Source organism: Ascaphus truei, chromosome 14 (genome assembly GCF_040206685.1).
Source record: "Ascaphus truei isolate aAscTru1 chromosome 14, aAscTru1.hap1, whole genome shotgun sequence".
Taxonomy (NCBI): domain Eukaryota; kingdom Metazoa; phylum Chordata; class Amphibia; order Anura; family Ascaphidae; genus Ascaphus; species Ascaphus truei.
This window is the reverse complement of record NC_134496.1, coordinates 24139718-24163754: the sequence shown is the minus strand read 5'-3', so window position 1 is coordinate 24163754 and position 24037 is coordinate 24139718. Positions and strand designations below refer to the sequence as shown.

The 24037-nt window shown below is 41.4% G+C and overlaps 1 protein-coding gene across 3 annotated transcripts in view; it reads right to left on the bottom strand.

The window, feature by feature from the left end:
* The window catches only part of NYAP2 (neuronal tyrosine-phosphorylated phosphoinositide-3-kinase adaptor 2), a 123953-nt gene that overhangs the window by 62987 nt on the left and 36929 nt on the right, over nt 1-24037 (bottom strand). The window contains exon 1 of one of the 3 annotated variants that reach the window (XM_075570125.1): nt 20275-20433. The exons of the other annotated variants lie outside the window; for them this stretch is intronic. The gene's annotated coding sequence lies outside the window, so the exon portion shown is untranslated. Of the gene's footprint in view, nt 1-20274; nt 20434-24037 lie in introns of those variants that run through there. 3 annotated transcript variants of the gene reach the window in all.

Genomic DNA, 24037 nt, shown 5'->3' with positions numbered 1-24037 from the left:
TGAAACTCGTGCAATTCTAGTAGCGGCTCTAGAATGGCGAGTTTCTCCCCAAATCCTCATGCCAGGAAAAGTTGGCGTGAGGCTGGGGAGAACCTGCTGAGAAGGCGGCGATAGAGGACTTAGAAAAAAAAACGGATTGATGCCGGGAGTCTCCGGAGTTGATACTCATTAATATCAGCACCGGAGACCCCCGGCATGAATCCCATGCAATAAAAATGCATTTACATGCAACTTCATTTCCTTAGCGGCTAACCGCTAAGGCAATGAAGGGGTTAACCACAAGTGCCGTGTTTATTGTGGGTAGCGGGGGTGGATGGTGGTATTTGGCACTTGGTGGGTGTTTAGGCCTTGCGGGGAGGTTGGGGGTGGAGTTAACCCCTTCATTACCTTAGCGGTTAATACCACTAAGGTAATGAAGGAGTTAACCCCTCCCACTACCCACCCGGTAGGTATAAACACCCACCAAGGGCCAAATACCAAATTCACCCATCCTCGCTACACACAAAAACACAACGACGCTACTTCCCAACCCCCCACCCCCCCAACACATACAGTACATTAATGGGCAAAATAACTATTATCTAGATATGGATAATAGCTCTTTTGTCCATTATAAAATCAAACATTAGCCAGCCAGCATAAAAAAAGTAAATAAAAAACATTCTACTTACCCCTGCCATCATGAAGGGCGCCCTCCATGTCCTCCGTAGCCAACAAGAGTACATAAAAAATATAATCTACTGGCCCCTAACCCTTTAATCATCTTAGTGATTAATAACCGCTATAGTAATTAAGGGGTTAACCCCCCCCACCTGTCCCCCGCTACCCACCCGGGAGGCCTAACCACCCACCCCGGACCCACTATACCCACCCTCAACCCATTGATTGGCACAGTGGTATATCATACCCATATAATATGGGCATGATATGCAATGGTCAACCTAATAAAAATCATTAAGGCCAAGAATACACAATAATAAAATAAATACACAAGCACCTAAACACCCCAACAATAAAATAATTAAAAAGCCTAATAGTACACATGAATAAGATATATCTATCACCAAAACAGCAAAACAACAAATACCCCCTTCACCCACCCCCTCTGCCCCAAGAAACAGGCTGTAGAGGTTTAGCCCCTTAATTAACCCCTCGCCGCTAAGGTAATGAAGCTGTTTTAATATAAATTTTAATACTAGTGTAGATGAGCAGGGGTCTCTGGAGCAGAACCACGTTGATTTGAAGTCCAGGGACCCCTGCTTCCCGAGATATAGGCCCTGTTATGGTGTGCCGGTATCTCCTATGCATTTTATTCCCACAGTCACGTGACACAAGGCATTTACTTGCATAGGAGATACCGGCAACCCGTAACAGGGCCTGTATCTCGGGAAGCAGAGGGTCCCCGGACCTGAAATCAACGCGGTTCTGCTCCGGAGACGCCCTGCTCATCTACACTAGTATTAAAATGTATATTAAAATATTTTGATCGCTGGCGAGAGATGCACAGGGAGAGGCGGCTCTCTCTGTGCACCTCTCTCTGCAGCTGAAAGAAATCGCCGGGTAAGTCCTTTTGAGAGAGGTGATCAACACATCGCCGGCTACTCACCTGTTTTGGGAATTTTGCTATCACAGGTAATCGAGGCTTTCTGCATACCGTGATATGAACGCTCACAAAACTGGCGGCGTAAAAGACCCACCGATTTTTTTAAATTAAGGCTTATAGAATATGCCCCTAAATTATTAAAATCGCACCGTGAGCCATTTTAGTCATTTCTTCTTGCCATTGGTTAACAATGATAGCCTTGTATCTGACTCAGAAGAGCTTTTATAAATCAATTATCCACAACACTAGATAATTTTTTATTTATTTGAGGTATATATTTAGGACTGAGGTTCTTGTATTTTATTATTCTATTCGTAATTTGTTTTAAACAGGGATCCTGCACCTTCTTGTTGGTGATTGGTGAAAGGAAAACTAATTGTGACATCACTTGAAGTATTTTTGGCTCTTTGTAGGCCCTGTTGATGGTGTTCCTGCTGTATCCTCGTGCCTGAAACAGTTCTTTCATTAATATAGCCTGTGTTTCAAACTCGGGGTTGGTGGTGCAGTTCCGCTTGAGTCACAGAAACTGACCCACAGGAATGCCTCGTATCAGGTTACGTTGATGATGACTGTTAGCTCTTAGGACACTGTTGGTAGCTGTGGATTTTCGGAAGATTGTCGTTGTCAAGTCCCCATTTCGTTCCTTAGATATCATTAGATCAAGGAATGGGATTTTGTTTGGACCAATCTCATAGGTGAACCTCAGTTTCTTGTCATTGGAATTTAATACATCAATTACTTATTTTAGAAGGTCCAGGGGGCCCTTCCACAGTAGGAACACATCATCGATGAATCTTGACCATAGTTCTATGTGATCGATGAATCTCGCCATATCATTATTGAAGACCGTTTCAGCCTCCCTCCAGCCCAGGTATAGGTTAGCATATGATGGGGCACATTTAGTCCCCATTGGGGTCCCCTGGGTCTGGTGGTAGAATGTCTTGTTGAACAGGAAATAATTTATGTTTAGTACAAATGCTAGCAATTCTAGAACAAAGGTGTTATGGTTCCTGAAATGTGAGCCATACTTAAAGAGTATGAAACAGCTTTAATCCTGATGTCAGATAATAGAGAAAGGCAGGGTTGTGGACTGCTCTGAGACATGTGAATGTATTTATAATTTAGCATCAATCACAAATGATACTGCATTTAGCTAATTTGTAAAGTATTTTCATTCTAAGGAAATTAAAAAAGTGACAGTTCATTTGCAAGATTTACGGTAGTTCTACTTGTCGGAAAGTGGAAGCGGCTGAAAGATTATTCAGAAGGTATAGGTATAAAAGTGACACATTTATTTGAGTAACTTTGTATTCAGGTAAGAAATCAAAACAAAGAATAGAAGTTGTCAATTAAATTGTTACTGTATGTTTTTGATTGTTAATTAAGGGTTCCATTTTTCCTAAATAAAACGAAAGAATGTGGGGTGGGGTTTACGTTTCCCAAATTGTGTTCCCCTGAAGATGTGAATGGTGTTACGGAAATGCAGGTCTCACTTTCCATTACTGTCAACACACCTGGCTTCCTATTAAATCCTGTATTACTGACAAAATTATCCTCCTCACTTTAAAGCTATATACTCTTCTGCCCCTCTCTCAACCTTTAGAACTTTTCTTAAAACACACCTCTTTAACAAAGCAAATGGGTAGCTCCGTGGCTGATACTATACAGTACATCTCATATGCACTGACCCTGACCCCTTGCAGACGCATTTCCCAGATCACCCTCCTTCTGTCTCTGCAAGTTCTCCCTACTTACCACTTAGATTGTAAGCTCTTCAGGGTAGGGACTCCTTTTCCTATTGTTTTATGTCTGAAGCGCTTGTTCCCATTATGTATTACAATGCATATGACATAATATTATATTTGAACTTGCTTTGCGATCCAGGACTGTAGCTGTGCCGGAGAAGGGGAGAGCAGGACATTCAGCGGGAGATGTGAAAGTGCTCTACCACCAATAGCACCAGCGACGCCCAAACAGTCTCTATACCCACAGGAGTGGCAGTGGAACCCGGGTAAGCCTGGGAAGTTGCGCCTGGCACCTAGGTAGCTAGGATTTCCCCTATTATCCCTGTGTTTGTGAGTGTAAGCTTTGTTTGTGATTTTGTGCTGTGTTTGCTGGCTCCGGATAGAATAAATACTGTTTATTGAACTGCTTTCTCTTGTCTGCTGCCTTGTTCCCGGTGCTACGGTCTCCTCTTCCGTGAACAATCATCGCTGAACTTATTTGTGTTAAAAGACTATACGGAACAAAAGGCATAGCCACGTCAGAACAGAGATCCCCAATTTATTTTAAAATAGGACCTAAAAGTATATTTGTAAAAGAAGGATTTTTATTACTTTCACATTTACTGACTTTTTAAAAAAAAAATCTGCATTGCGAAAGTGTCTGTGAGATCCCTCTCACAAGAAACTCTGTGACTGCTAAAATGTTATGTCTGTTGCAGATGGGGGCGAATCCGGCCAAATCTGCTTCCTGGATTTTCTCACACTCCCCTCCCTCCCCCCTCCAAAATCCGTTTAAAGGTGTAAAATCCGCAAACGGATTTTGTCGGTTTTAATCTGCGCGGACATTCGTCAAAAAAACATGATTGGATATGCCCCGTGGATGGATTTGTAGAATCTGATCCGTGGATTCAGCACCTTGTTAGCGGTTTCTTAAAAATCCGCCAACCGATTGCAAAATGTATTGGCAATAATAATTTTACAAAATCCGCAAAACGCAAACCGCCCTTTTTGAGATTGATCCGCTGAAATCCACGGACCCAAGGAACCGGCCGATCCGCCCCAAAAATTCGCCCATCTCTTATGTCTATATGTTTTCTTACCGTTGCAAACCTAAGCAGGAACATGAAAAAAAATCATGGCTTTAAAAGCAGTTGTTTGAACCAGGAGGCTCTTGAGCTGAATCAGGCTATTTTCAGCTCGTTTCTCTTTTAATGTTCCAGTAAAATGATAGTAAAAAAACCAAGATGGCCACGGGGGACATTTACTGCACCGACACACTTTATTCGAGCAAATACCCGGTATGTACCTGGCAGATACCTGGAATGCGCCGCTCCTCACCTCTGACAAGCCCCGTTGCATTTGCCTTCCCAGCCTGGGTTCATGCCTGGCTGACGGGCGGCTGATCTGTTAAATGATAATGATTAGGATTTAATAGGCTGCAATGCTTCGCGTGTCTACCAGATGGCATAAATTCATGAATTGTAATGCAGTATATATATATATACTGTGCAGTATTGCAGCCAGCGGGAATAAAATGCTTCAATCCCTGCCTGGAAAATACCTCAATGCACTCGGGCAGAAAACAGTCACAAACCTCAATACACCCGGGTATACCTGAATTCGTGGGACTAGCCGAGCTCGAATAAAGTGTGTCGCCAGTGTAGTAGAAGGCCCTAATCACATACCCCCATAACCGTGGGGCTTCTTCTCGGCCCACAGCAATAATGCTGAATTCTAAATGGGAATTAAAAAAAAAAAAAAACCCTGCAAACTAAAATGTCAAGTTCTTAGAAAATTGTTGTTCCCCGGAGCTGACATACAGTAGCTCTATTCCTATCTGGAAGCTTCCCTGGTTCAGATTCTGATTTTAAAAAAATGAGTAAAGGAGGATGACTTTTTTTTTTTTTTTTCAAAGTATCAAAATCAATATTTTGAAGATGACAAGATATCAAAAAATTTATAATCTGGCATGCTGTAGTTGTTGAGGAATTAATGGTGAGATAAAACCTGCCCATTGTGTATATTTCACTATCACTTTCAGATAAATGTAGTGTTTGAGAGTAAATATCTCTTGAATTTATAAATGATCAGTCCCTATTTAACATGCTGTGAAGATGTCTTCCCTATGCTTGTAGGGATTTAAAGCCGAGATCCATGCCACCTTTTTTTTTTTCTCACTTGGATTCAGGCAGGGGGTCTCCGGAGCTGAATCCCATTCATTTCAGCTCTGGGGACCCCCTGCTTGCGCAGATACTAACCTCTGTTGGGGGTGCTGGTTGCAGTTCTGCTCGGCTAGCAGGGATCACATAATGGCAAAGTTTCAAAGCTCTCGCACCCTGTGGGCCAATAGAAAGCCGTGATGTCATCAAATTCGGCTTCCTATTGGTTCGCTTGATGCAGGAGCTTTAAACGACTGCTAGCTAAGCCAGAGCGGCTACCGGCACTTACTACAGAGGTAAGTATCTCTGGAAACAGGGGATCGCAGGAGCTGAAATGAATGGGGTTCAGCTCCTGAGACCCCCTGCTTCAAACCTGTGTTAAAAAATTACATAAAAATTAGTTTGGGTAACCTATACTACTTTAGGACACATTTTATATATCATATGCACAGACTGTTTCATTTTCTTCTTTTTTTTTTTCTTTCGTCAGGCAACATGCAAAGTCCTTCAATGTACTGTATGTCTTAAATCCAATGGCATAGCTATTTTGGGAAATCACATATTAAAAATGTCACTATTTATATTCATCATGCAAGCATGTTTCATGCGATTTTCAGCTTCCAGCTAGCACAAATCGACCTTTTGAAAGACAACTACAAAATCAAATAAATCATAGGCCTGTAAGAGGGCTGTTATGTGAACAGAGATATCAGATATTAGGAAGGTCTAAAAGTAGAGGTTAATGGAAAACACTTCTTCAAAATTGACTTCTACGGCTGGGAGTCGGCAAAACTGGTATGGCGCCCAGTCTGGTGGTGGTCCTGGTCTGGTGGTGAAGCTCAGTCTTGTGGTAGCCCCCATTGACTTGAATGGCAGTTACCACCAGATTGGGGAATGGAGATACCCCACATCGTGATTCGATGGTTTCCGGGTTTAGTTTCTTCTTTATGAAAATCGATTCAAATGTGTTGTGTACCAAATAGGGGTATATCATTTCTATACCACTCGTGGGGTATCCTATTATTATATCCAGTTTCTTAGTTCGGTAGAAGAATTGTTTTATGTATCTCACACAGTAATTTAATTATATATACAGGCGGTCCTCGGTTATCCAACGGAATTCGTTCTGGAAAGTAGCGTTGGATAGTGAAAGTGTTGTAAAGTGAGTCCCATGTTAATCAGCTATGGTGAGCATCGGATAAGTCATTCCGGCATCGCAATATGCCCTCATAGGATCGCATTGTGTCGTCCGTCATAAAGTGAAACGATTGGTAGCGACAGCCTGTATATATACACAAGGTTGTTCTTGTTATACCTGAAATGTTTTTATATGTCTACTGCAGTAAGCACAAATGTGAGTGTACTGTAATTGTTTCTCACTTTTATTTTTGTTCTATTTTTGTGGAATAAATAGTTTACCCTATGAGAGTTGTCTCTGTATGCTCTTCTACTTTTACTTGATATATATATATATATCACAGGTGATCTATAATACCGGCAAAACCCTCAGATATAGCGAAACAAACGTTAATTTATTATAAAATGCACATCGGCCGACGTTTCAGTACCTTCTTCATGTGTCCGAAACATCGGATTGTGTGCTTTTGGACATTATAAATGCACGTTTTGTTTGCAATATTTGTATGTTTTGCCGGTATTATAGGTCACTTGTGATCTAATTTGACTGTACCTTAGCTCCTATTCCGTGCACCGCGATTGCCTCCTGTAAGGCTCAATGTGTGCAGTCATCTTGTGGAGAAAATATATTTATAGAAGCAATACAGAAGTGATGCACTCACAGGTCTTCCTTCAACATTCAGCTGTGCTTTTTCAAAATACAGGGTTGACATTTCGGTCTCAACCTGGACCCTTATCATGAAGCATACGAGAGAAGCGTGTTGAGGTCATATCAGAGACGCATGTTTACGCTCTGATGTCATGGAGTCTCAGGACTTTAATTTCGATGTCCAGGGACCGCAACACTTTCTCCTCCTCCTCCTTCCCCCATAGCCAATGTAGATATCATCATCTTTTGTGTTGGAAAATAGTACCAATATTTGGGTGTTCTATTGTAATGCCAATGACATTGTAACAACTTATTGCTGTAACAGATTTTTACCATAGTAATAACTTCTCATTACCAGTGAAAATATTACCCAATTATACTGCATGTGGAGGTATACCTGTGAACACAATTAAGATAAAACATACACTCCATAGCATCTCCCACTCTCAGGGGAACTTGCTTGCTTGAAGTATGATTGTGACAAATCTAATACAGAGTGCTTTTCCTGGTAATGTACAGGTTAATAAAAGCTTCAATCAGACTTAGAACTATGCAACTAATTTTGACAGATTTATTATAAATCATTCTTCCTGGTAATGCACAGGTTATTAAGAATTTATATTAGTGTTAGGGACCCTTGAGATGTGGTCTGCCGTGTAGTGGCTCAGGGGCTTACAACAATTTGGCCAAAATGTTAAACTAAAAGACCATTTTATTTAATAGATATCTATACATATATATTTAGACACTGTACCGTGTATAAGTTTCACTGGATGTGCACTGAGCTCTGTCTGTGTTTTATGTTCTGTCTCTGGTTTTAAACACAATTCAGATACCTGGAAAATAAGCATGTTTGCATATTTAAGTTGTATTATTCCTACACGTAAGTAGCCCAGGTGTTTTCACAACATTTCCCATGCAGTAAAAGTGACTATATTTGGATGTATACCTATATAACTGGGCCCTCCACTAAATTAGTTCTTTCCCCTCTCTCTGGCACCAAAACCCCATCTCTCCTCCTCATTTAACACAACTGGTGCCATTCTGATTAAATGCAACAACAACAAAAAACATTTTTGTATCAATTGTTTCTCTGTACCCAAATAGTATAAAGCAAAGATGCATGAAATGTATTCAAATCTATGGAACCTCTTCAATCTACTATAAAATATTCAAATATAGATAAATAAGGATGTACATTTTATGGTTGGAAGTTATATTATCAGGAAACCCACTGCCAAACTGGGAATCGTGTGCCTCAGATTAAGACGATCCATATCACAAAGAGGTGTATTTATTATATTTCACAGGCTGTTACATTTATGGGTGTAACATTTTCCCACCACTAGTGGATTTCAGAACCATACAGTGGCGGCAGAGTTTATTCTAACTCGGCCGCCTCCGCAATGTGCGGGCATGCCGCATGTCAGCCGGGCGCCGGTCACGTGTGCCAGGCATCCCGAGGACGCCAGGCATCCCGAAAACGCCAGGCATCCCCGAAGGAGGCTGCAGGTAAGGGGGTATTTTATTTTTTGGAGCGTGGAGCGGGGCGGAACAACCAGGGGGTCGCGAGGGGAAAGGAAGGGGGAGGAGAAGATGCGGCTAGGATGGGCTGGCGCACGGCCACGTTTGGCGCCAGCCCGAAAAGACCCGCGGGACAAGACGGGCAAAAGTTGCAATAAAGATTGTCGCCACAGTAGCTGCAAACTAGTTTGAGATCGAATAGCAAATAAAAAAAGGATCAAGGTTACGCGTCAGAAAAACATCTCTCAGAATTTCTAAACTATTGCTATAATTAAATGAGGCCAATTGTGTTTCCTTAATCTACCCTTTATTGTATATATATACAGGCACAGCCCGCATTAACGTACGCAATGGGTCCGGAGCATGTATGTAAAGCGAAAATGTAATTAAGGTGAAGCACTACCTTTTTTCCACTTATCGATGCTTCAGTACAGGTAGGTAGCCGGTTCAGGATGTGCTGACAGGCCCATGCGTGAGCTGCCATTTGCCTATTGGGCGAGGGGAATCAGTGCGTCACTACTACGGTGGTCTGAAGGGCGGAATAAGTGTGACACATGGTATGGTGCTATTGAAAATTTGTCCTTACACGAGAGTGTACTGTACTTAAAGTGAGTGTCCTTAAACCGGGGTATGCCTGTATGTACATTTATAGTATGTGTCTTTATCGCAGTGAGTGCCAACGGAATGAATCCTCTATATATTTACATCTCAAATCACCAAAAACGTAGATGTGCTGCTTCTGCTGAAGTCTGTTTTAGCATCTCTGTGCCTAACAGTGCAATGCTCTTCCTGCATCCGGATCAAAAGCTTTCCATAGTCTGTAAGGCCATGCAAGTTATTGGCTATTAAGTAAAACCACTTCAATTAACTCTATGCTCCACATATATTCAAGTGGTCTGCAATTTCCCATTGCTGGCAGTTCCATTGATTTTTATTAATTGGCTGACAGCAATATGTGTGCATTCTAAGATGGAAATATTCTTCTTTCATATTCACCAAAGTAATATTTTAGAGAGAGGAACAAGTTCGCACATCCTCTTTCAAGTTGCGATGGAATTAATCTGCTCATTCTCCGGCATAGATTCATGAGTTATTGTGGGTTTTTGATTCATTTGATGGGGGCACGTTTGTGTTAGTTGTACTTATTTATATTTGAAGTTTGCCATGTTTTAGCCAATAATCCCCATATGGAGAGTTTGTGGAATTCTCTGACAATCCAACAGTGGTTTAGATATGGAAATAACATGTGAATAATATGGTTCAGCAACATATGAATCACTCATTTTTTTTCTTATTTTTTTTACATTAACGAGGTACCCATATTGGTAAAAAAAAATTATCCACCCTGTTTTAATTGACTTTTTCTGCAGTTAATTAATTGAAAGAAATAAAAGTTGGATCTACTGTAGATGTAATTAATTCCAAATATGGAGCCATAAAAGTACAAGGTTATAGAACCTTTCCTGATCCACTCAGCTAGAGATCTGGAATAACCTTATAAATAAACCGGTACCAACATTTCAAGTAAATATAAGAGATGTATTGAAGTAAAAATCCTTTCATTAAAGGTGTCACACTTATTTGGAAATTCACCAATGCTCTACAGGAATGATGATTTTTTCCCCATAGGTTATTCTCTTCTTACAGTATGTAGCACACCTGGGATGTAGCACAGTCCAAACTTAAGACTCGTGATTTATTGGTCGGATGTGCAATATACAATATTTTTGGTTATCATGGACTGGTTGGTGGAGCTGAAACACTGTATATTCCACACCCAACCAATACATCCTATGAAATTTGTATCTTAGAATGTCATTTTGGACTGATTGCCAGCCTTCAGGTGTGCTACAGTACCAATAATATTTGTTAACATTTGTAAACCTTGGTCTCACATTATTATTTGATTAACATCGATGTACCATAAAAGGAAATCCAAAAAAACTAATTTCTAGTAGACAAAATTGGTAACTCTAAACTAGGGTTCTATAAGTACACAGCAAGGAAAGAGATTCCCCAGTGGAAAGAACAGATCCTCACAAAAAGTACTCAGTATCACATGCTATATACAAAACTAAATTATACCCATGAAATACTCGTAAAGTGCAAAAAAAGTGCCCATGACGTGGAAATATCCATATCCCAACTGGCCAGCCAGAAAGGTGGGGACAAAAACACTTAATTTAGGCAATAATGTATCGAAAAAAGACAAGCATCCAACTCTTCTGTAAAATACACTAAAATGGTAATAACTACAAATAGGTGGAATAAGACGAGATCACGAGAAAAGTTGACTCAGCACTGCTCCAGGGGACAAAAAGTAGCACAGCACAGTAGCACAGCACAGTAGCACATCCGACCAATAAATCACGAGTCTTAAGTTTGGACTGTGCTACATCCCAGGTGTGCTACATACTGTAAGAAGTGAATAACCTATGGGGAAAAAAATCATAATTCCTGTAGACCATTGGTGAATTTCCAAATAAGTGTGACACCTTTAATGAAAGGATTTTTACTTCAATACATCTCTTATATTTACTTGAAATGTTGGTACCGGTTTATTTATAAGGTTATTCCAGATCTCTAGCTGAGTGGATCAGGAAAGGTTCTAAAACCTTGTACTTTGATGGCTCCATATTTGGAATTAATTACATTAAAAACATGGCAAACTGCAAATATAAATAAGTACAACTAACACAAACGTGCCCCCATCAAATGAATCAAAAACCCACAATAACTCATGAATCTATGCCGGAGAATGAGCAGATTAATTCCATCGCAACTTGAAAGAGGATGTGTGAACTTGTCCCCACTATAAAGAGAATGAGGTAAAGCTGTACACTTCTCGTTGCTGGATTAGTGGAGAAGGGTAAATGGAGAAATTGTTGGGGTTTAATGAGTAGGCTCCTCAAGGTTTTCCACCAAATATGGATATTAAATTGATCATGTTCTCTCCATCCTTATTAGACAGTTAGATTGGGGTCAAGGTGACATTGCTAATAAACGAAACCTCTGTTCAGGACTAAAATGATGGTATGTTGGAATATATGTTCATATTTGATAATACTTTTCAACAATGGTGCACTATCCACTGTACCTATTTGTATTACACAAGCCAGGCTTCAGGCAAGGACTATACATCTCTTTATCAAAAGCTATTAGTAACTACATGTGTTATATGATGTATGGCTAGAGCATTGCCACATAGCAAAAACAATGTTATTTTCCTGTGCACCCACCTCATGTGACTTTCTGTAAATAGTACATCCAATTAAAATATAGTACAAATTAGCTGTGCATCATTGCTACTGATTTATTAATGAAGCCAATTTTGGAACCGGGCTAATGCGCAAATTACTTTAGAGTAGCTGAAAATAGTTTATGATTTAAGGTGTTTAAACGACATGCACATACAGTAGTTAAAATGTATGTATTTTCTTCAAATGCCTCTTATATTCAATACCCACAACGTATTGTACTGAGTGTGTTACCTATTCATTACATTGCCTGTGGAAGAAAAAAGAGCTATATCCAGTATATTTATATCGAGCCTCTCTCTACAAATTTGGCAGACTTCCAAATTCATCTTTGGAAAATTAGCCTCTCAAGACTGCTTCTAAATAAGCAGTTACTACTGCTGTCATTTTGTGCCTAGCAACCAAAAATACGTGCTCCAGATTTAAGGGATATTGTGCTCAAAACCATCTTCACAAGAACACTGCGACTCAGTATTATTAAATGCTCCTTATTAACAAATGTAGTTTCAAGGGAACCCACACAATATTACTGTGCATTAAACAAGATCATGCATTCATAGTGCTTGCACAAGCGCGTAACAAAGAACAAGATGTTGCTTCACTTACAGCAAGTCAGAGGTTCTCAACTCCAGCCTTCAAGACCCCCTAACAGGTCGGATTTTCGGGATATCCAAGCTTCAGCACAGGTGGCTCAATCAGTGGCTCAGTCAAAGACTAAGGGACCTATGCACTAAAGGTTAATAAAAAAAATCGCTGGGTCATTTAAATTGCCGTTTTTGTGAGCGTTGCTCTCACGGTATTCAGAAAGCCTCGATTACCTTTGATAGCAAAATTCACAAAACGTGCGAGTAGCCAGCGGCGTGAAGATCGCCTCTCTGAAAAGGCCTTATCCAGTGATTCCTTTCTGCTGCAGAGAGAGCTGCTCAGAGAGAGCCGTCTCACCCTGCGCAAATCTCGCCCGAAATAAATGTTCTACGATATTATTTTTATTACTAGTGTAGATGAGCAGGGGGTCTCTGGAGCAGAACCGCGTTGATTTGAGGTTCGGGGCCCCCTGCTTCCCGAGATACAGGCCCTGTTATGGGGTGCCGGTATTTTCTATGCATTTAAATCCCACCGTCACGTGACGCAGGACATTTACATGCATAGGAGATACCGGCACCCCATAACAGGGCCTGTATCTCGGGAAGCAGTGGGTCCCCGGACTTCAAATCAACAAGGTTCTGCTCCGGAGACGCCCTGCTCATATACACTAGTATTAAAATTTATATTCAAATATGTAATAACCGTCAATACACAACCCACCCCTTGTGCCCCCATATAAAACCATTATTTATTTATTTCAACACAGGATTGATAACAGAGGCCGGCGGGTGTCCTCAGGTGGTCCCCGTGGGTGTCTGTGGGCCTCCAGGTGGTCCCCATGGTGTGCCTCGTATTGGCCCATAAGCCACTGATTGAGCCACCTGTGCTGAAGCAGGGATATCCTGAAAACCTGATGTGTTGGCAGGCCTGGAGGACTGGAGTTGAGAACCCCTGACTTGGGTAGTAGATTGGTATATATAACCAATTGGTGCTAAAGTAGTTGGGTTATATAAGAAACGTGGAGGTAGAAAGCAACAGGAAAATGTTTTATTGGTTTATTCATCATAATCAAATTGGGTTCATATCTGCTAAGCAGTGCTATGCCATAAGGCACATTGCAGAAACAGGAAACCCCTTATGTCCGATGCAAGTGAATGGACTGTAACGTGTCTTCCAGCGTTGAGAGGTGCTGAAGTCCAAGTGCACATTGTGCAGGGATGATCTTGTAGGTTATGAGCAGATCTAATCAGTGTCAGACTGGAAGTGGTACCAAAATATTCAAGTGCAGGGACAGAGAACAAAAGGAGTGCTGGGGAGATAAGTAGAGGTGTGTTGTACAAAGACGTTAGTAGAGAGGGGCCATAAAACAGAGGAATCCCAAAACCTGAGAGAGAAAGGGAGCAACGCTTGGAAGGAGTGAGTTGGGGACAAAATGAAAACAATATGGAGATATTTTGACATTAAGAAATATTGGGTGGCTCTTCAGAAAAGGGATTAAAAAAACAGGATTATAAGCAAGAACAAAAAATAAAGGTGTTTTAAGTGTTAGCTCTAAGTTGTCATGGTGGCATGCCACTATGATATGAAAAACTCTAAGATAATGGGTAGTGTCCTGTAGTTGGCATGAATCAAGCAGAAGTCTTTTTAATCTTCCACCAAATTCCTGACTCTAATCCACAGCACAGTTTTATAGCACAGCTCTTATTGAGAATAAACAAGGTATATACTGTATATATACTGTATATATTATTATATGTGATGTCAATAAACATTCTGACATTCAATGACGGTGGGATGAATAAAAAGATGCATCTTCCTAGAGCAATTCAGAGCTGAAGTCTCCCCTAGAACATACACTAACTTTTCACAGTCTCAGGTCTCTCACTAAAAGTGGAAATGAATACATCACTGTAGCATCTCACTGAGCTGAAATTAGTGGGGAGCAAATCTGTCATGCAGTGTGTTTCCTTCTGTGTATATAAATACCTCCTATTGTCCTTTCAAGCATAAAATAAGTAGAGCAGTTCATGTGTAAACTTATTGTAGGGCAGTGTAACAGGGACTTATCACTGTTGGAGAGAAACTGCCTCTAAATCCAGCAGTGTGTTGGTTAATTGCACACAGACAATCAACCAGACTCCACCTGGCTGATAAGGACTTTAGAAAAAGCCTGGTCTGAGACACAGGAAAGAGATTTCCTTAGCTCACAAACAATCTAATATAAGGAAAAAGAGGGCTTTGTTCTGGAAGCAAGACAAAAGGGGACCAGACCTCTATGCCTGGACCCTCAAGCAGACAACTACCCGGACACCACTGACCTGAACCTGCGTCCCCCTGCGTTAGGGTACCACTGAGACTTTGGGGTGATATGTGCGTAAGGGGATTCACCCCCCCCCCCCAGCCTTGCAGAGAGGGAATGGGGAAGAAACTTAGCCCTTACAAAGGGCTAGGTGTTAATTGTTTAATGTATACTTGTTGTTTGCTGTATTGTTTAAAGGAACAGGCAATAAAGCCTTATTTTAATTTCACCTTAAAAACGGTCTCCATTGCGTACCTCTGCACACATCTCTTACAGGCAGTGTTTCCCAAATTGTGGGTTCAGGAGATTTGTAATGGGGTCTCAGAGTAATAGGAGGCATAGATACTGGAAGATACAGAATAGAGGCAAAGAGAGAAGCGGTTAAAAACAATGAGAGAGAAAAAGAATGGCAGTTTCCCTGCCTTAATAATCCAATGAATAAATGTATGGTGCATAAGGCTGCTGTCCTTTAGCCTGCACTGGTAGCCAAAGAGAGAGTCACTCCCTACAAGTTCAGGATTCTCCCATTTTATTTTTGTGGATAGGATTTTTTGGAGCATAAGAAAAATACAGAGTTGACCTTGGTGCCCCAGTGACCTTCAATAAGTGGGCAGCCTTTGTGTAATTGATCAAAAACATCTTAACCGTGTTGATGGTTTTGCTCTCGTTCTTGTCTCACTTATCAGTTGAATTGTGGTCTGAGTCACTGTTACTTCACTCATGTATAATGCTGCAGGTGTACTCAGTGCTTACACTGTTACCGTTTTAATATTTTTGATGGTGCACCAATATGCGCATTTTATGTGACATTTTTACAAGCATTCTCTATGCTATTTTTTTTTTATGAATACACAAAATAAAGGAGAGGAACGTTCGTGATAAATACTTTTTTTTCTCTACTTAGCAAAGAAACAAAATCATTCTGGTGTACTTCGGAAGTGAGGATACGATCAAGAGAAACCATTAGACATTTAAAATCCCTAAAATATGGATAGATCCTTGCTCCTTTTACACCATACTGCATTGTTGATTTCTATTGCAACAGAAGAGTTCATAGAACAGTGGATTCCAAACTTTTTTTGGTCATGGAACCCTATGTGAAATGTTGAGAAACCCCATCCCTCTCTAATAGCGCGTCTGAGATCAGATGCATTGTAAGGAACCCAAACCCTCTCTAATAGTGTGTCTGAAATCGGATGCATTGTAAGGAACCCCGACCCTCTCTAATAGCGCGTCTGAGATCAGATGCATTGTAAGGAACCCCAACCTTCTCTAATAGCGTGTCTGAGATCAGATGCATTGTAAGGAACCCCAATCCTCTCTAATAGTGCATCTGAGATCAAATGCATTTTCAATTCTATATTTGGTACAATTTTCAAATGACCTGAAAATTGTAGGGAACCCTTTAGGGATGCACAGGGAACTCACGGATTCCAAAAAACCCTGGTTGAAAAATACTAATAGAATATCATAGTAAAATGGCTATAAGATGATGCTGTCCTGTGAGTATTTGTTCTCCTTCTGTAATATTCGACATTTACAGTTTTCAAATCCTTGCCAAAGTTTGTATCCTTCAATGACTCTTGAATATTTAATGGGATCTGTATGCATCTTCCTTAAATTTTACTCATCATGTAGCCATAAAAACTGGCTAACAGGTCATGTCTTGTGTTTCCTTCGCAGCTGTATTATATACTCCTTCATAATTCATTCCGAGCAACAGGAGATGTGACCTGTTTCCGGAAAGTATTATGCTATCACCAGGAATACCAGTGCCCTTGCTGTTCCTGAGGTTACAGCAGATTTTGTCAACAGTGCCCTAATAACTGGTTTATAGTAGATTACAACAAATCCTTGACAATTGACGTCTGCTCAGCATCCATGCAGAACATATGTGCAGCGTTGAAATGCTTGAGATCAGAGCACATCGTACAACTGATTTTAACCATTACAAAGTCCTGATTTTTTTTGGTTTGTAATTAGGAATTCCATTTTTTTTTCGGTGTTTATTTTTTGCATTAAATCGGTGCAAATTTATTTTGGTTTTCCGGGAGCTTTCATTTTATTTTTTTCAAAATATTTGCTTATCAGGATTGAAAAAATTGACAAAAATTGACACTGATGTGAATTTGGTGTATATAGGTGCACTTTGTTTAGATTTCATACGCCCCCATGATGCCTTTGTCTCCTATCGGTGGACCTGCTGCCACAAGAGATGGGATTTAAAGGAGCAATTCATGCCGTTTTATTTTCATTTTTTTAACACTGCTTTGAAGCAGGGGGTCTCTGGAGCTGAACCCCATTCATTTTAGCTCTTGGGGGGGCCTGCTTCTGGAGATACGTACCTCCATATTAGGTGCCAGTAGCCACTCCGGCTGAGCTAGCTGGGCTTTAAAGTTTAAAGCTCCCGCATCACGCAGGCCAATAGGAAGCTGAACCTGATGATGCCATGGCTTCCTATTGGCCACAGGGCGTGGGAGCTTTGAAACTCCGCTATTATGTGCACCCTGCTAGCCCGGCGTAGTGAATACTAGCACCCTCTACGGAGGTAAGTATCTCCAGAAGCAGGGGGTCCTCGGAGCTGAAATTAATGGGGTTCAGCTCCGGAGACCCACTGCTTCAATCCAATCTAAAAGAAAAAAAGTATGAAACGAGAAAAATAAAAGGTTTATCGGTTTTAACCAAAAGTGCAAGATTATCAATCATGATGTTTTTTTTGGTGTTTTTCTGTTAAAACCTAAAACTGAAATCCCTATTTATAATCCATGGTATTCAGTGGACTGTTTCTTGCCTTTGGAGACTATTTATCAAACAGGACAGAAAAAGCAAAGTGCTGTAAATATTGTGTGAATTTTTACTGATGGCACGGCCATCAATTTTCGCTCATGGAACAGTTTTTGTTACAAGCACATTATACCAAATCGGCTTGGTTTACACAGATTTTGTGGTCCTCTAAAAGCCCATAATAAATCATATAAAAATGAATGAGCGTGTAATGCTAGTGAAAGATTGCTAGCAATAAAACCTAGGAAAACGTCTGAAATCACCAGCAGCATAGTACAGTGAATCATGGCATCACGAGAAAGGGGTCTGACATTTTTGCTCTCTGTAACATGACATTTATTCAAACTTACGCCACCTTTAAGCCAATGGAAAAAAACAACAACGCAGAAATGTCTTAATACATAGCCCGTAAGTAAGTAGAGGATCCAGGGCACTTCGGATTTGCAAAAATGAATTTATGTGCCAATAAGAGAATAAATTATTTTTTTGCAAATCCGAAGTGCCCTGAATCCTCTACTTACTTACATGTATCCTGAGAACACACCAGACAGGTTTTTTCCTGAACTACGGAGCACCGGTACTTTAAACGCAATTATATTGCTAACATTATAGCATTTAAGGTGTGCAAGACTAAAACCTCTGACCTTAATGCATAGCCCAGGTCCAATATATAGATGGCACCCAGCCCTAACTCCTCCCACTTCCTCCATAAATCCCTTACCTTGTCACAGACATCCCTAAAAAGGGCGCAGATAAGATTGTTACACAGACGCTGCTGGCACAGGTGTTTTTCGGGGCGATTTGCATTTAAACAAAGGCTGTGGGCTCATATTTGTTGAGCCGCTTCAATTATTCACAAAATAATGAAATAAATAAAAAAAACAAAAGAATAAAAAACAGAGTGCAGATATTTCTAACGATTATCACAGTACAGCTCTGGTCTGATTAAAGGTCGGTATCTTTAGCTAACAAACATACACATCACCTGGGACCTGCAGTGTGAAATAGCTCACAGTCCTGACAAGAACTGTAAATTGGAATACTTTAAAGCAGCAAAACGTGAAATCTTCAATGTTTTTTTTTCCAATCAGTTCTGTAGTATTGAATAATAGTGCTGTTTTTTTTATTCAACACATAATGCCATTTGTAAGGAGTTTTCATATACTGAGTATCCTTTTATTTCTATGGCTAATTTTAGCACACTTCCCCAGCAGTGCAAGATCTTTGCAACATTTTCCTGTTTGTGATCATTTGTTGCCAGTGTTCCCAGCAGTTTGAGCTGCAAACTGTAACAATAGATAATATTATCTTAGTAATATAAGAATGCATTGTAACTGGAGAGTTACACTAACTGAACTCACACAATCAGGATTTTGACAGATTTGTAACAGGAGCACCAAACGATTGCCAGTTTAGGTAAGAATTTAGAATTATACTTCATCACATGCTTTACATATAAAAGTAAGAAAGGATTGGTGGGACAGCAGACCCAGGAAAAAGCATTTAACAACTCACCGGGTAAGTACAAAAAAACAATGGGAAAAACAAAGACCATAATGGGGACAAAAAAAGGCATTCTCCTCCAACGCGTTCCACGCTAAGAGCGCTTTCTCAGAGTACTTTTTTATTTTTGTACTTAACCGGTGAGTTGTTAAATGCTTTTTCCTGGGTCCGCTGTCCCACCAATCCTTCGCTGTTTCACTGTATCCTGCCTTCCGATTGGAGTGATGTGCAGCAGCTTTGCAGGCTTTGTCTTACGGGATTCACATTGCCAGGTTATACAGAGACGGTGCTTCACACGGAGCCGCCACACTCCTCACCGTGACTTCAGGGAGACCGAGGAGGAACTTCTACATGGAAAGGGGCTTCAGAGGTCATTAATTTCTCCTCTGCAGTGCATAACCCTACCAGTTGTTCTCAAAGAGCCTCCAGGCTCATTACGTTTAACACTCTGCGAGTCTTTATCTGCAATATTAACCTCCGGGCACATCCCAAGCATTCTACATATATGCCTCTTCAGCACTACTGATAGCACCCATAATAATAATAGCATGCTCTTGTATAATGCTGCTAGTTTTTACGTAGCACTTTACAGAGACATTTTTGTAGGCATAGGTCCCTGTCCCGTGGAGCTTACAATCTATTTTTTTGTGCCTGAGGCACAGGGAGATAAAGTGACTTGCCCAAGGTCACAAGGAGCTGACACCGGGAATTGAACCTGCTCAGTGCCAGTCAGTGTATTTACTCACTGAGCCACTCCTTCTCCATACACATACAACTATACACCGTACTACTGTACTACCGTACTACCAGACTACCAGACTGCCAGACTACCAGACTACCAGACTACCAGACTACCAGACTACCAGACTTTTGTCAGTTCTAGTATTTTTTTCGTGCTGTTCTTTGAGCTTACTGTACCTATGTACTAATTAGCCTAAACTTTTTCATGCAGTGTTAAGAACTAAACATGTGTGAGAAAGTCTTTAATAAAAAAAATTCTTTAAAAAAACAAATGAAACCACCCAACAGTTTTCCACCGAAATGACTCACCCATTGCAGCGTTCTGCTCTCTCAGTGGCGTGTATCTTGTTTGTGCTGTGAAAAGACCTTACAAGTAATGTATATACTGTATGTTTAGCACATTTGCATGTCAGTTCCCTGTTGAAACTGAAGCTGATTCATTATGGAACACTGACAAATTTACAATAGAATGCACCTGCATGTTTTTTCTTCCTACGTTCTGTAGTAGAAACAAACGCCTGGTCATACCCACTACCAGCTTCATGTTGCTTAGCCAGCAACCAACCTCACACTGATGAGACTCAAAAGGTCTGTGAGTAGGGTTACTGGCTCTGCATGTCTTTAACCCAGGTTGTGCTAAAAAGCTGTGTAATGCGACAGGCATCAGCTTATAGGGGTCCCATGTTCAAATGGATAAGGAGCAACAGGTGACACTGTGTGCTCATTTGCATGTCACTACCCAGAATCCCTGGCTGCAGGGTAAGCACTGTATGCTAAGAGATAACGGGCAAGCGCATGACGCACTGACGTCATGGGCTGATCAGGAACTTGTGTGTTGGAGCCTGCAGCAACTGCGTGAGGACTGGAGCTGATTCTCTGCTGGTGCTACTGAGAGGAGAGAGGGTAACTGCGCCGCATTGACGGATAGCGCTGTCACAACGGAAGGTGTTTCCATCACCACCCATGTGGAGAGGACTCTCCTTCCCCCTTCTCCCGATCTAGCTGTCATCTCTACTTGATAAGTATCAGCTCCTTATAATTGCTCCACTGTATACTGTAGCGACATTGTTTATTGCAGCAAAAGCCGCCGGCTACATGCGTCTGGGAAGCGGGTAGCCGCGGCGCGTGGCGGCGCACTGTGACGTCACAGTAACATGCGCGTCTGGCTTCCCCGGCTTCCCCAGGCTTCCCCGACACCCCTGGAGATCAAATGAAGGTAAGCGGGGGTGCGGGGAAGCAGAGGGGCAGAGCAGGAGCCGGGTACGGGGTCGGGAAGGGGGGTAAATTGCGCGCGAAGTGGAGGGGGGGTGCGTGGGGGAAACGCGGCGGCGCGCGGTTGTTACTGGCGGCAGCTGGGGTAGATCTCGGCGTGCCGTCGTGATTTAGTGCAATAAACAATGTCGGTGCTGTACTCTCTGCTAAACATCTCCCTCCCTGGTTCCTGAAGGCCAAACAGATTGTCTCCCATGATTGTTTTTTACACATTGAAGTGAGTGCATGTCCTGGCGGCCTCTCTTGTTGTTTTTTAATAAATTTGAATTTTTATACAGTATTATGCTATGGAGCTGGCGCTTCTTGTTCTCTTTTTTCATATATATATATATATATATATAGCGGATTAAAACTGACCAAATCCATTTGTGGATGCTATACCTGTGAAACAAAACAATTTTTGGATTGAAAAAAAACTATTTTTGGATTGAAAATGCAATAAAATCTGGGAAACTGATTTGGATGGATTGACCTCTTGAAAATCTCTATCTCTATCTCTCTCTCTCTCTCTCTCTCTCTCTCTCTCTCTCTCTCTCTCTCTCTCTCTCTCCTCCCCCCCCCCCCCCCACAAGGAGCACTGACACTGGGATTTGACCACGATCACCGGCTTCAGAGACATTCCCACTGCGCGGTTATCACAGTTCTGAGAATTATTCAGTTTTCGTCTGCAGGATTCGGCTAATATAAAAAAAAAATATTTTTTAATAAAAAACAATCCCCAATTAGGGGAGATTGCTGCTTTAATATCATTAATTGGTAATGTAGCAGGGTACCCTTCCTTGCCTCCTCCCTGACAGTGGTCCCGTTGTGTGAGAAGGTTTAGTGAGCTGTGTCGGCCATGTTGTGGTTGGCGCAGCCGCATGTATATGGACTGTGTATAAGGCAGCAGCCATCTTGCGGTTGGTGCTGCCGGAAGAGGAGGTCCTGTGATTCAGGATTTCCTCCGTGGACTGGAGATGGCGTCAGTCCTAACGGAGCGGGCAAAGGTAGTGTCTGGGGAGCTAGTAAGCCCCTGGACTAGGCCACCCCTGTTCCCCAGAGGCCCCAGGTAGTTTCCCCTACACGGTAGTGGATGTATTGTAGGGCCGGCCCATAGTAAGGGACTTATCCTTTAGTGTGCGGACGTTTCAGTAGAGCAGACGGAACCGCAGCGTGAGGATTCCCCAGGCCTGGCGGAATCGACCCTGCGGTATTACCGGACGTAAGGCGAGAAGGGGATTGTGTCAAAAGCTAATGCACATCTTAATAATATTGAGAAATGTATCATTTTAACACTTCTTAACTTTTTCATTTAATTATATGGTAAATAATGTAATAATGACTGTATAAAGTATGGGTGTACACTAATGTTTATCCATACATACCTCAACAATATAAATTGATATCTCTTTTTTATTAATGTACAATAAAAATAAATGAAGGAAGGTAACGGAATGTTAAGAAATGAGCGACCTTCTGAGGATCTACCCCTTGGGTTGGTAACAGCCAGAACAGAGCTGCTCTGAGATATAATTGCAAATCCGGCCACAGAGGACACATATGAGCAGCAAAATCTCCCTTGGTTGCTTCTCTGAGCTGGATACTTCTCTTTGCCCCTGATGGAGCTGGTTTCTGCAGGTCAGTGTGCATAGGTCAGTTTATGTGTGCTGGTCAGTGTGTGTGCGTGTGTATGTGGAGAGTATGTGGTGTGTATATGATCTGGGTGTTTGCATGAGGTTAATGTATCAGGTATGTGCTTGTGCTTGTGTTTATGGTGCCAATATTTACAGTGGATATGTGTAGGGACCATTGGCCGCCTGGTTTTTAGGCTGGTCGGGCACATTTGCCCACTGGATAGAAATCTGCCAGCCCACCTCTGAATGCAACAAGTGAAATGTTTTATGAAAGTGGAATGATATGACTATTTTAATAATGCTACAGTATTTTCTCATTCATCTCAATGGGTACAATAACTACCAGAACTGAAAGGGTTATGACTTATGCTTTCTTCCCATTGCTCGTAGAGTATTTGAAGCATCATCTAAATTTGCCTCCATGCTTACATAGAGTACACACCTATTCCTGATCCAACCTTTCAGAGATTAGGGGTTATATTTACTAACCGCTGCTATTCAAAGATACCATTCGGTGCAAGAATGAGACAGAAGGTGTTTTATGGACCGAGACCGCTTGGTAAATACAGCATGGCCCAATATCTGACATGGAACCTAATTTAAATCATGTCTTCCAAAAGAAAAATATATAGTATTTGACATGACCTTTTAAAACCACTCATGAAATCAAATCCGTAAACTAGAAAATGTCAAACATTCACATGCCGTTACTATGCTGTGGAAGCCTTTTGTTATTGAACTCTTAAGTTATTTCTTAATGTTAAAAAACGAGCTTTCAGCAAAAGCTTAAAACAGTAAACATTAGCTAGTGTTGTCTATCTGACAGAGGTTCCAGATTCTAGTCCTGAAGGACCACTAACAGGGCAGGTTTTAAGGCTGTCCTTGCATTAGCACAGGTGCCCAATCATTTTGACTGACCAACCTGTGCTCAAGCAGGGGTATCCTTTAAACCCACACTGTTAGTGGTCCTTCAGGGCTAGAGTTGGGATCCTCTGGCTATCACATGTAACCTGTAGATGAAACAAGTGTCAGTCAGAGATGTATGAATGTGTCCCAGTTTCGAGAGAGAGATTATTATATTAATGCCCTATTGCCTGACACAAGTGGCCCTAACACTAGTTATCCTACGCAACAGGTGGGAAGACCTAGTCAAATAAAGAACCATGTACAGGTGCGCCGACGAGTAT